At 30.2% G+C, this 10113-nt stretch overlaps 1 pseudogene; it reads right to left on the reverse strand.

The window, feature by feature from the left end:
- Nucleotides 1-5353: 5353 nt before the first annotated feature.
- On the reverse strand, nt 5354-9791 carry LOC108481723 (wall-associated receptor kinase 5-like; annotated as a pseudogene).
- Between the last annotated feature and the right edge of the window lie 322 nt (nt 9792-10113).

Consider the following 10113-nt stretch of genomic DNA (forward strand, 5'->3'; position numbering starts at 1 on the left):
ATGGGTTCCGTTAATGGCGGGGTTTAATTAATTATTTTAATTAATTGTAAAAATTCAATTGGGTGCGAATTTAATACAAGGATTAATTAATTTTTTTACATTTTCTTAAGGGTTTTTTGCATATAAACTTTTATTTGATTATAATTAAAATTAATTAGTTTTTTATTCTCTCAATTTCTTCCTGTATATCAATATAACAAAATATTCTAAACTAGGTTTTAAAATTATTATTTTCCAAATTTATTAATTCTCAGTCATCAGATATTATCCCATAAATAATCACTTTATACCTCGAATGTTTAAATATTACATATAATTGCTGAGGAAATAAAAAAGTAGTAGTTTCATGATTAGTTATTAATCTATAATTTTCAACTTCACTATGAGATGATTTTTTTCCTTACAAATTCCAAATTAAAGTATAAGAAAACATATATTGAAACTTTGAAGTCTTTATTCCCACTTCCATTTTGGCAACCTCTCAACATACATGGAAAAATATGAGTTTGAATGGTATTAAGGGAGAAGCCATCTTTTGTTGTCTTATATACAAAATAAGCCATGGTTTTGATTGTCATAAAACAACCTTGAATATTTGAAGTGATTATGAATTAAGTTACTCTGAAGCTTCCAGGTCATGTGGAATAAAATGCAACTCGTGCCATTATGAATCCACCATTCTTCACGGCATGAGGGTTATTAGAGAGTAAAGGGTAGTGTGGCCCAACACCTTATGTCTTCTTTCCCCAACAAACACTCATTTCATTCTACTACCAATTTTTATTACTTATGTTTTGGTAAAAGTATTATAGAGACCCTTTATAAGGAGATAAATTGTATTTTATGTTATCTACTTAAAAAAATGAGTAATTTAATTCTTATATATTAGATTAAAGAGTAAATTGAGCATTTCTGTTGAAAATTCCATTCACTTGTACTGTTAAAAGTTGACGTGGTTGACGAAATAACTAGACAATGGCACGTGACATGCCATGTGTATATCATGTTGACATACATAGACCAATTTTTAATAGCAAAAATGGATGAAATTTTCAACAAAAACACTAGTTTACTCTTTGATATATTTTATAGGGACTAATTTCTCCATTGTTTGAATAAAAAAATTAAAATGTAATCTAACTCCTAATATAGAGGTCTCTATAATACTTTTTACCATCATTTTCTAATGGACTATATGAATACTTATTAAATTCTATTATATTTTTTAAGAAATAGTAATCAGCCACTAAAAGAAACAACCAAAAAACACTCAAAATTAAAATTACTAATACTACTGGTCCTTTCAGATAAAACAGAGTGAACTATTGTGACTACCGCCGCTATTGGATAACTCCAAATAGAATTTATTTATAGACATATTTTCGCCAATAACACCTAGTAGAACTTATTTGCCAAAAAATCATTACAGACGCAAGTTAAAAAACCAAAATAAGATGGCACAATGAAAATCGGCAGAAAGATAGTGATTATTAACTTTTATATCTAATGAATAGTAATTTATAAATTTATACATGTGGTGTCATGTAATTCATTGCACGCCATTATTTATATGCAATTATGCAAGAATGCATATAATTATCATATTATAATGTGCATTCTGGTATACAATTATATAACAATGTATATTATAATTATTTATAATTGATCATCAGGGGTGGTGTGAGAGATAGTGCAGTTGTCAATGACGGTGGCTTTTATTGAACATTCAATTTCATGAATAAATTAAGGTCAGAGTCATCAGTAGGACAGAAACAAAATAGAAACTTAGAGTGTAACACCCTCTACCCGTATCCATTGTTAGAATAGGGTACGAAGCATTACCGGAGTTTACTGAACATTTTTAGATAATTCTGAGTCATTTATTATTCAGATTTTGAAAATAATCATAACGTCTCTCTATTGGGCCCTCGAAGCCCCAAACATACACTAGAAACTAAATGGAATTAAATCGAGATTATAAAAAAAATTCGCAAAATCTTAAATTTTATTTTCATCTAAGTACTTACCATTTAAATGCTTCTTGTAATTAAACATATTACCATTCAATCAATAGCTTGTCCTTTGTCTAAGTGTCAAGCCACATCATTGTTAGTATACTTGCATATATTTCATATAAATTCAACATTGATATACTTATTTTCTCGACATGTCACATTTGAGTTTAATAATTGTCTTTACTTACATAATTTCCTTGTATCAACGTATCAAAGATAATCATATATGTACATGTCATGAAACATATTAATTCTATTACCGTTTCTTTATAAGTATATATCAATCGTTTCATTATATCAATATTTCATGTTTCATCATTTCCATATATTTAAGTATATTTATTCCGTAAAGTTTATATCAAACTTAACATAAATTATATTCCATGTACTTATTCTTATTTTGTTTATCTATCTTCATAATTATTTCATACAACTATTTTGTACATATATTTCCATATGACCAGTTCTTGTAAACATTTCACACAACCATTTCATGTAACCATTCGTCATCTAATACGTATTACCTGAATATCAATTGTTCAATAGATATCATAGCGTCTCCCATCCACGGTCTTATTTATCTTTGACATGATGCCATAGTGTCTTTCAACTATGGTCTTACTCATTTTCTGTCATGTTGCCATGGTATCTTTCAACCATGGTCTTATTCTTTTCATGTCACGTTGCCATGGTATCTTTCAACCATGGTCTTATTCATTTCCCGTCATGTTGCCATGGTATCTTTCAACCATGGTCTTATTCGTTTCATATCACGTTGCCATGGTATCTTTCAACCATGGTCTTACACATTTCATATCAGAGAGCACACTCCCACGAACCTCATCCTTACAGTGGGATTACCGGTCGAGCTAAATCACATAATATAAACTCATAGAGTATTGTCGGGATTACCGGTCAGGCTAAATCCCTACAACGACAATTACTCTAATGAGCTTGGATCTGAATTACCAGTCCAGGCTAAATTCAGACCCTAATTTGGATTACCCGTCCGGGCTAAATCCATTTTCCACATATTCTTCGGGAGGGCTATATTAGGATAGGATCACCCGTCCGGGCTAGATCCTTTTTATCATCAATTCCTTTTCAGAGATCCAACGAATTTTCCTTTCATTCAACCGAGATTTGTTCCCATCAAATATGTCAATGTTTCATAAATTTCATATAATGAACATTCAAATCATATTCATATCAAAAACATGCATTTCAAGCATTTAAGAATATAATTCAAGTTACACGAACTTACCTCATTGCTTGTTTGTGTTTATAATTTCATTAATCCGATATCTTTTCTTTTCCACGATCAAGTCTCATATTTGAGTAAATCGGATCTTTATAAATAAATTTGATCATCATTTTCATTCATTTCATATTCTAATGCATGTAATTAATGCTCTAGGAAAAGTTACCATTTTGCCCCTAAACTTTTAATTAATGACGATTTCATCCTTAGGGGCAGGAAAATAAAATTCTTGCAATTTAATCCTTATTTCCAGCTATTATTCTCATACATATTGATAACAATCCATGAATTCTATAAAATATCAGAATTTTTCCATAATTTCAACACTTTTCAATTTAATCCCTAAAACATGTTTTCCCCCTATCTTGAACTTAATTAATAATTTCATTCAATTTTGTAATTTAAATAATAAAATTAATCCATTTCATGCAATTTGCTCATTTTTTGACATTTTTACAAAATTACCCATAAAGTTTTACTTTTATTCAATTTAGTCCTTAAGCCTAAAACATGCAAATTAGTCATGCTTGCTGAATATTCATATATATTTTCCTCCTCCTCCTCTCCATTCCACATCCTTAAATTTATATAATATGCTTATAAGTAACATTATCAATAATTTCACTATTTACTTATATGTATATTCAAAGCTGTCCATTTGAGTTATAGTCACTAAATTATTTATTTCTTGAGTTACAGAAGTCAAAATTAAGATCTGTAAATTTTATCTGAAACTAGACTCACATATATTCTTACCATAAAATTTTCAGAATTTTTGGTTTATCCAATTAGTACAGTTTATTCATTAAAGTCACCCCTGTTCTGCTGTCTGACAGTTCTGACCCTTCTTCACTAAAAATTAATTATCTACTTGTACAGAATTCAAATGATGTTCTAGTTTGTTTATAATAAAACTAGACTCATTCAGGATTCTATACATATAAATTAAGCCCCTAATTATTTTTATTCATTTTTTTATGATTTTTCAAAGTCTGAACAGGGGAACCCGAATTCATTCTGACCTTGTCTCACAAAATTCATTATATCTCAAAATTTACAAATCCATTGCTTACAATGTTTCTTCTATGAGAACCTAGACTCAATAAGATTTAATTCCATATTTTGTTAATCTTCTAATTCAATTTCTACAATTTATGGTGATTTTTCAAAGTTAGAATACTGCTGTTGTCTAGAACTGTTTTAGTGCAAGATATTAATTATCATGTTAATAACACCCTTATTTTCTTTCTCTACACTATTTCTCTTCACTTTCTCTTATTTTCTCTTCATTAACATATCAAGAACATAGGACCATATGTAAGGAAACTCTACATTAACATCAATCCCAAGCTTTTTCAATAATATCAAACTTAAAAATATATTGAAATCATGATGTTCTTACCTTGTTCTATTGATTCCAACCTTCATCTTGATTTTCTCTCTCCATCAGCCTCCATTTCTTGAATCCAACTTGATATTTTAACTTCCCATAGCCTCCTTAACATTTTTCTCTCTTGGTAGCTAAGGAAATTTTTTTGATTTTTGGATGAAAATGGTGAATTTTTGGTAGAATGACCAAATTGTAAAGAAAAGAAAGTTTCTTTCTTCCTTTTCTCTTCATACGTTGGGTGCATGGGAAAAAGATGATGATTCTTCATCTTTCTTTCCTTATATATACTAAATAAAATAATAATAAAATAATAAAATATCATTTAAAAATTAAATTAAAATATTAATAAACTATTATTTATTTATTTAATCTAAAATATCTCCAACATCATCATTGCTTTCTAAATTTCTCTCTCTTCCAATTGACCATTTTGCCCTTCATAATCTTTTAAAATTCCATCCTTGAGTCATCATTTAATTTGGTAAAATTACAATTTAGTCCCTCATAGTTCTTCACCTATTCAATTTGGTCCTAATTCATCCATTTTCCTTAGTTTCTAGATCATTCCACTCTTAAAATATTTACACTATTGGTCCTTCAACTTTTTCATATTTACACTTTAACCCCTCAAATTTTAAGTATTTACTCTTGTGCAACAAAACTTTTCTCACTTTTACAATTTAGTCCTTTCTTGAATTAATATATCATAATATACTTCTCAATTTTGACATAACTCAAAATTTCCCTTTTTGTCACTTTATTTTCTTATTTTACTATATCAAGGATAATATCTTACTGTAAAAGTTTTCGGGGTATTACATAGAGATCTTGTACTAGGACAGAAACAGAATAGGAACTTAGAAATCTTGTACTAAATTGGATTACAACATAAGTGGATGAACATCTGATTCTGATGTAGAGGTTATGCTGCAATTCGGATAATGTTCTGTTGAGAATGAAGTGAAATCCCAATTCTCAATCGATTTTCTTGCAATGACCTCAGCTTGTTTAAGCTGATGAGTGTGGATGCAGTCACCTTGTCGAGTTCTAAGTCTCTCGATTTCCATGGCCACTTCTTTCATTGTTGGTCTATATCTCCCATCTAAGTTCAAGCATCTTTTCGCAAGCTGAGAAACTGCTACTACTTCATCCTTTTGACTGTCCTTCCCAATTTCAACATCAACAATATCCAGCAAATGGTTTTCTTCCATCGACGACATAAAATACGAGACTAAGCCTCTCTTTTCTTGAGATCCGAACGTCGACATTGCCTTTTTTCCCGTTAAGAGCTCGACAATAACCACTCCAAAACTATAAACATCACTCTTTTCAGTAAATTGACTTGATTGGAAGTATTCAGGATCTAAATACCCAAAAGTCCCAAGCACTTATGTCGTCAAGTGAGTTTGATCAATGCTGATTGATCTAGATGTTCCGAAGTCTGATACTTTTGCTCGGAACTTTTCATCTAGTAGTATGTTACTAGACTTGATATCTCGGTGATAAATGGGGATGGATGCAGATGAGTGCAAGTAAGAAATCGCACTCGCAACTTCCGCTGCAATGCGCAATCGTATATCCCACGACCTTGGGTACTCTTCATTTTCGTCATGAATGAGATGGGAAAGGGTTCCATTAGGGATGAACTCATAAACAAGGAGGGGCACTTCGGTCTCCAAGCAACAGCCTAATAACTTGACAATATTTCTGTGATCAATTTGAGAAAGAATGAAGATCTCATTGATAAATTGTTCAAGATACCCTTCGTTTACAGTCTTTGACTTCTTTACTGCAACAATTCTCCCATCAGACAACATTCCTTTATAAACCATGCCTTGACCACCACAACCCAATATTCTGTTCTCATTGTATTGATCAGTAGCTATTTCCAACTCTTTGGAACTGAAGAGTTCAGCTTTATCCAGACGACCTTCATTTGAAGACGTCTTTTTTTGAAACAATAACCCACCATTTCTTTCAAAAAGTTTTTGTTTAATTTTTATGTATTTTCTTTTCTGCAGTATCCTATAAAGCCACCCTACTCCGAAAATTAGAAACAAGAGCCCTATACTTAAGCCGATCCCTGCATGAGATCCAAATAAATATGTCAATGCCACTTATTTGATTAACTCCTAGCATCGTTAATGTTACCATTTAAGCTACCGTTTGAATAAAATTTAGATGGGCATATCTTTTGCCACATGAATCATGATGTTGTATATATTGCATTAATTTCTCAATTTTTGAAAAATGGATGAATAAAATTCTGACTTACACGAAAAACTATCTACAAGTCAGTATTTGATTCTTAGCAAATGATAGAAATGTTCTTCAATCCGAAATGGAAATTACAAACTAAAATATTAATATTAAAATGTATTTAAACATAATATAAAAAATAAACTACTTTTAATATTTTCAATATTTATTTATATAAATTATTTTTTAACATATATAAAACTTAAAATAGCTTTCAAGAATATCTAAGATATTATTTTTATGGTAAAATCATAAAAATAAAATTATTTTTTAGTGTGGCTTTTTCTTCAAAAAAAAAATCATCTAATAGTACAACTTTTTGAATTCATGTAATATAAAAACGAATATGCATCATCCTATATTATTTTACTTCAATTAATGCAATTTATGATTTATATAAAATAATTTCTTTTGAAATTATTTTAGGTAAATTACACCGTTAGTCACTCTAAATAGAGGTCGTTCCAATTTTAATCACTCAATTTTTTTCTTAAATTGATAACACAAGATAAAAATTGATCAATTGGTCACTCCACCGTTAAATTATAACAGAAGACTAATGGTGCATTTGTATGAAAAAAAATTTGGATGACCAAAATAAGAACAACTCCTATTTAGAGTGACTGGCAAATAGTTTACCCTAATTTTACAGTAATTAATGTGACAATGCACCGTTAGTCTTCCATTACCATTTAATGGTGGAGTGATCTATTTGATCAATTTTTATTTTGAGTTACCAAATTAACAAAAAAAATCTAGGTGACCAAAATAGAAGCGATTCATATTTAGAGTATAATAGGATAGTTTACCCATATAAAAAGATATAGGTTGAAAGTTAAAGAAAATAAAAATAAATATAAATTGGATAAAGATTACAAGTTTTTTACGTAATGAAAATTTTAGCTTATGATATTTACTTATTTTGTCACATTGACCCTAATTTTCTTTTCACCTCTTTGACCTTTAATCTTTAACCTTATAAATTTAGACAATTGTTGTACTTTAATATTTAACCTTACAAATTTGGTCAAATTGTTATTTATTGAGTAAAATAATTGACGAATCTGTTAAAAATTTAACCATATTGACTTGACAATTCCTACTACAATTCATGTGTATTTCATAAAAATATTTAAAAATGCCTAAGGTTATTTAAACAAAATGGTTATTTTTTAAAAAAATCATATTAGTATTGAAATATATAAAAATGCATAAAGGTTATTTAAAAAGAAAAAAATCATTTTCTTTTAAAACTGTTAAAATTTTAATTATATAATTAATTTTTATAAGATAATAATTTGACTAAATTTAGAAGGTTAATAACCAAAATGGTGGAAAGAAAATCAAAACTAAAGTGACAAAAAGATAGTAAAAATAGTAATAATTAAATATTAAAAGTGTATACGAATTATACAATATTGTGAGTATATTATTATTCAATTATAATGTGGCTATTATTAATGAAGTAAATAAAATGTTAAATAAGGTAAATAAAATTTATTTATATCAGCTCTTGATTGAACCCAAAAACAATAACTCTTATCTGACATATAATGAAAGTAACATTTAATTAAGTGTACCAACCTAGAGCAACAACAAGAATGGAAAAATTATCACGGCGCGGCTTGGGACTGCAACCTGTTCCATTTTTCTGACCATCACCCTTAAATCCTTCAGGGCATGAGCAATTATAGCTTCCAAGTGTATTATGACATGTACCACTTTCATTGCAAGGCTTCAGTGTTTCACATTCATTAATATCTACAGTTTTTAAACATTTTAAATAAACAAAGAAAAAAAAGAGTACAGTTAGGTAATTTCATCAAAATGAATCTGCAATGGAGAAGAACTTGAAATCTTTACCTTGGCAGCCGATGGAGAGATAAGGGTTACCCTGAAAACCATGATTACACTTGCACAAATATCCAGGGCCACTTTCTGGATCCATACAAGCACTATTTTGCTTGCAAGCATAATTTTTTGGGTCCATTTTAGCTTCTTCACAAGTTTGATTCCCGATTGTCCAATCAAGAATAAGTGGGTATTCCCTTTTGTTGAAATCTAGGTTGGAAAGATCTGATGTAGAGAAGGTGTAGGCTCCATCTTCCACAATAAATACATAGCTGCAAGGATTGAACGTCAACACGCTGGAATGATTCCGAGAGCTACTAAAATCGAAGAAATAAGCCTGCAATCCTCTAGGGATAGCCGTCTGGCAGCAGCCAATGCCAGAGCAAGACCCATTTATCACATCGCTCACATTATTACAAACTGTTAAACATCCGGATGAATAGTTTGAAAGCATGTATAAAAACCCCAGAAGTAGGCGATAGTGTCACAACCAATGGCAGTGAACTTGTTTCTGGAGTAAGATATGGAGAATTTTCTATGACCGAAAAAGGGACTCCCCTGTGAAGTGGGCCCTGATAAGTCATAACAGTCATAACCTATGGACTTGTCATATTGAACGCGCAAATGACCATCATCCAGGGAGATGTTGAGAACTTCAATTTCAGTGTCGCTTAAGAATGCTTTTGGGGGGTTAAAAGAGGTGTTACAATTAATGAAGAAGTCGCTGCCGATGTTGCAACCCTTGCGTGTACCAAAAGGGTATGGGATTCCTATGTTTCCGCAGTGGCTTTGGCATCCAGGTTTCGGTTGAGCTGCTACTGAAGTTGCCATAATTGTTACCATAACTGCAAACACAGTAAGCTTCTTAAACATACCACCAAACCCCATCACCCTCTCTTGTTTGTTTTTCCCACTATCTGGGCTATGTAAATATAGAATATCTTACAGGTAGGAATAGGATGAATGTTTGAAGATTCAACGCCATTTTAATGGACAAGTTGTAGCGGGCACATGATTCATTATTACCGTGTTGACTCGCTCCATTGCCTTCAAAAACTTTCCACGTTCTTTTTCGATTTAAAGACTTTTCTTCGTTGTGCACAAGAATTTATTTTTATTATTATTAGTAGTAATAGTAGTAGTTTTTTAAAAAATAAAATCTTCACTCAACACAATGTTGCGGATTAAAATTATGCTTTTAGATATTTGTTTGATTGGATTTTATTTTTAAAGAGGACGATTAATTAGGCACTAAAGTTAAATTATGCATTGTCTTTAAAAACTTTCCACATCCTTTTTCAATTTAAAAACTTTTCTTCATTGTTCGTAAAAAGAAA

The sequence above is a fragment of the Gossypium arboreum genome, chromosome 10, assembly GCF_025698485.1.
Source record: "Gossypium arboreum isolate Shixiya-1 chromosome 10, ASM2569848v2, whole genome shotgun sequence".
In the NCBI taxonomy this organism is placed as follows: Eukaryota; Viridiplantae; Streptophyta; class Magnoliopsida; order Malvales; family Malvaceae; genus Gossypium; species Gossypium arboreum.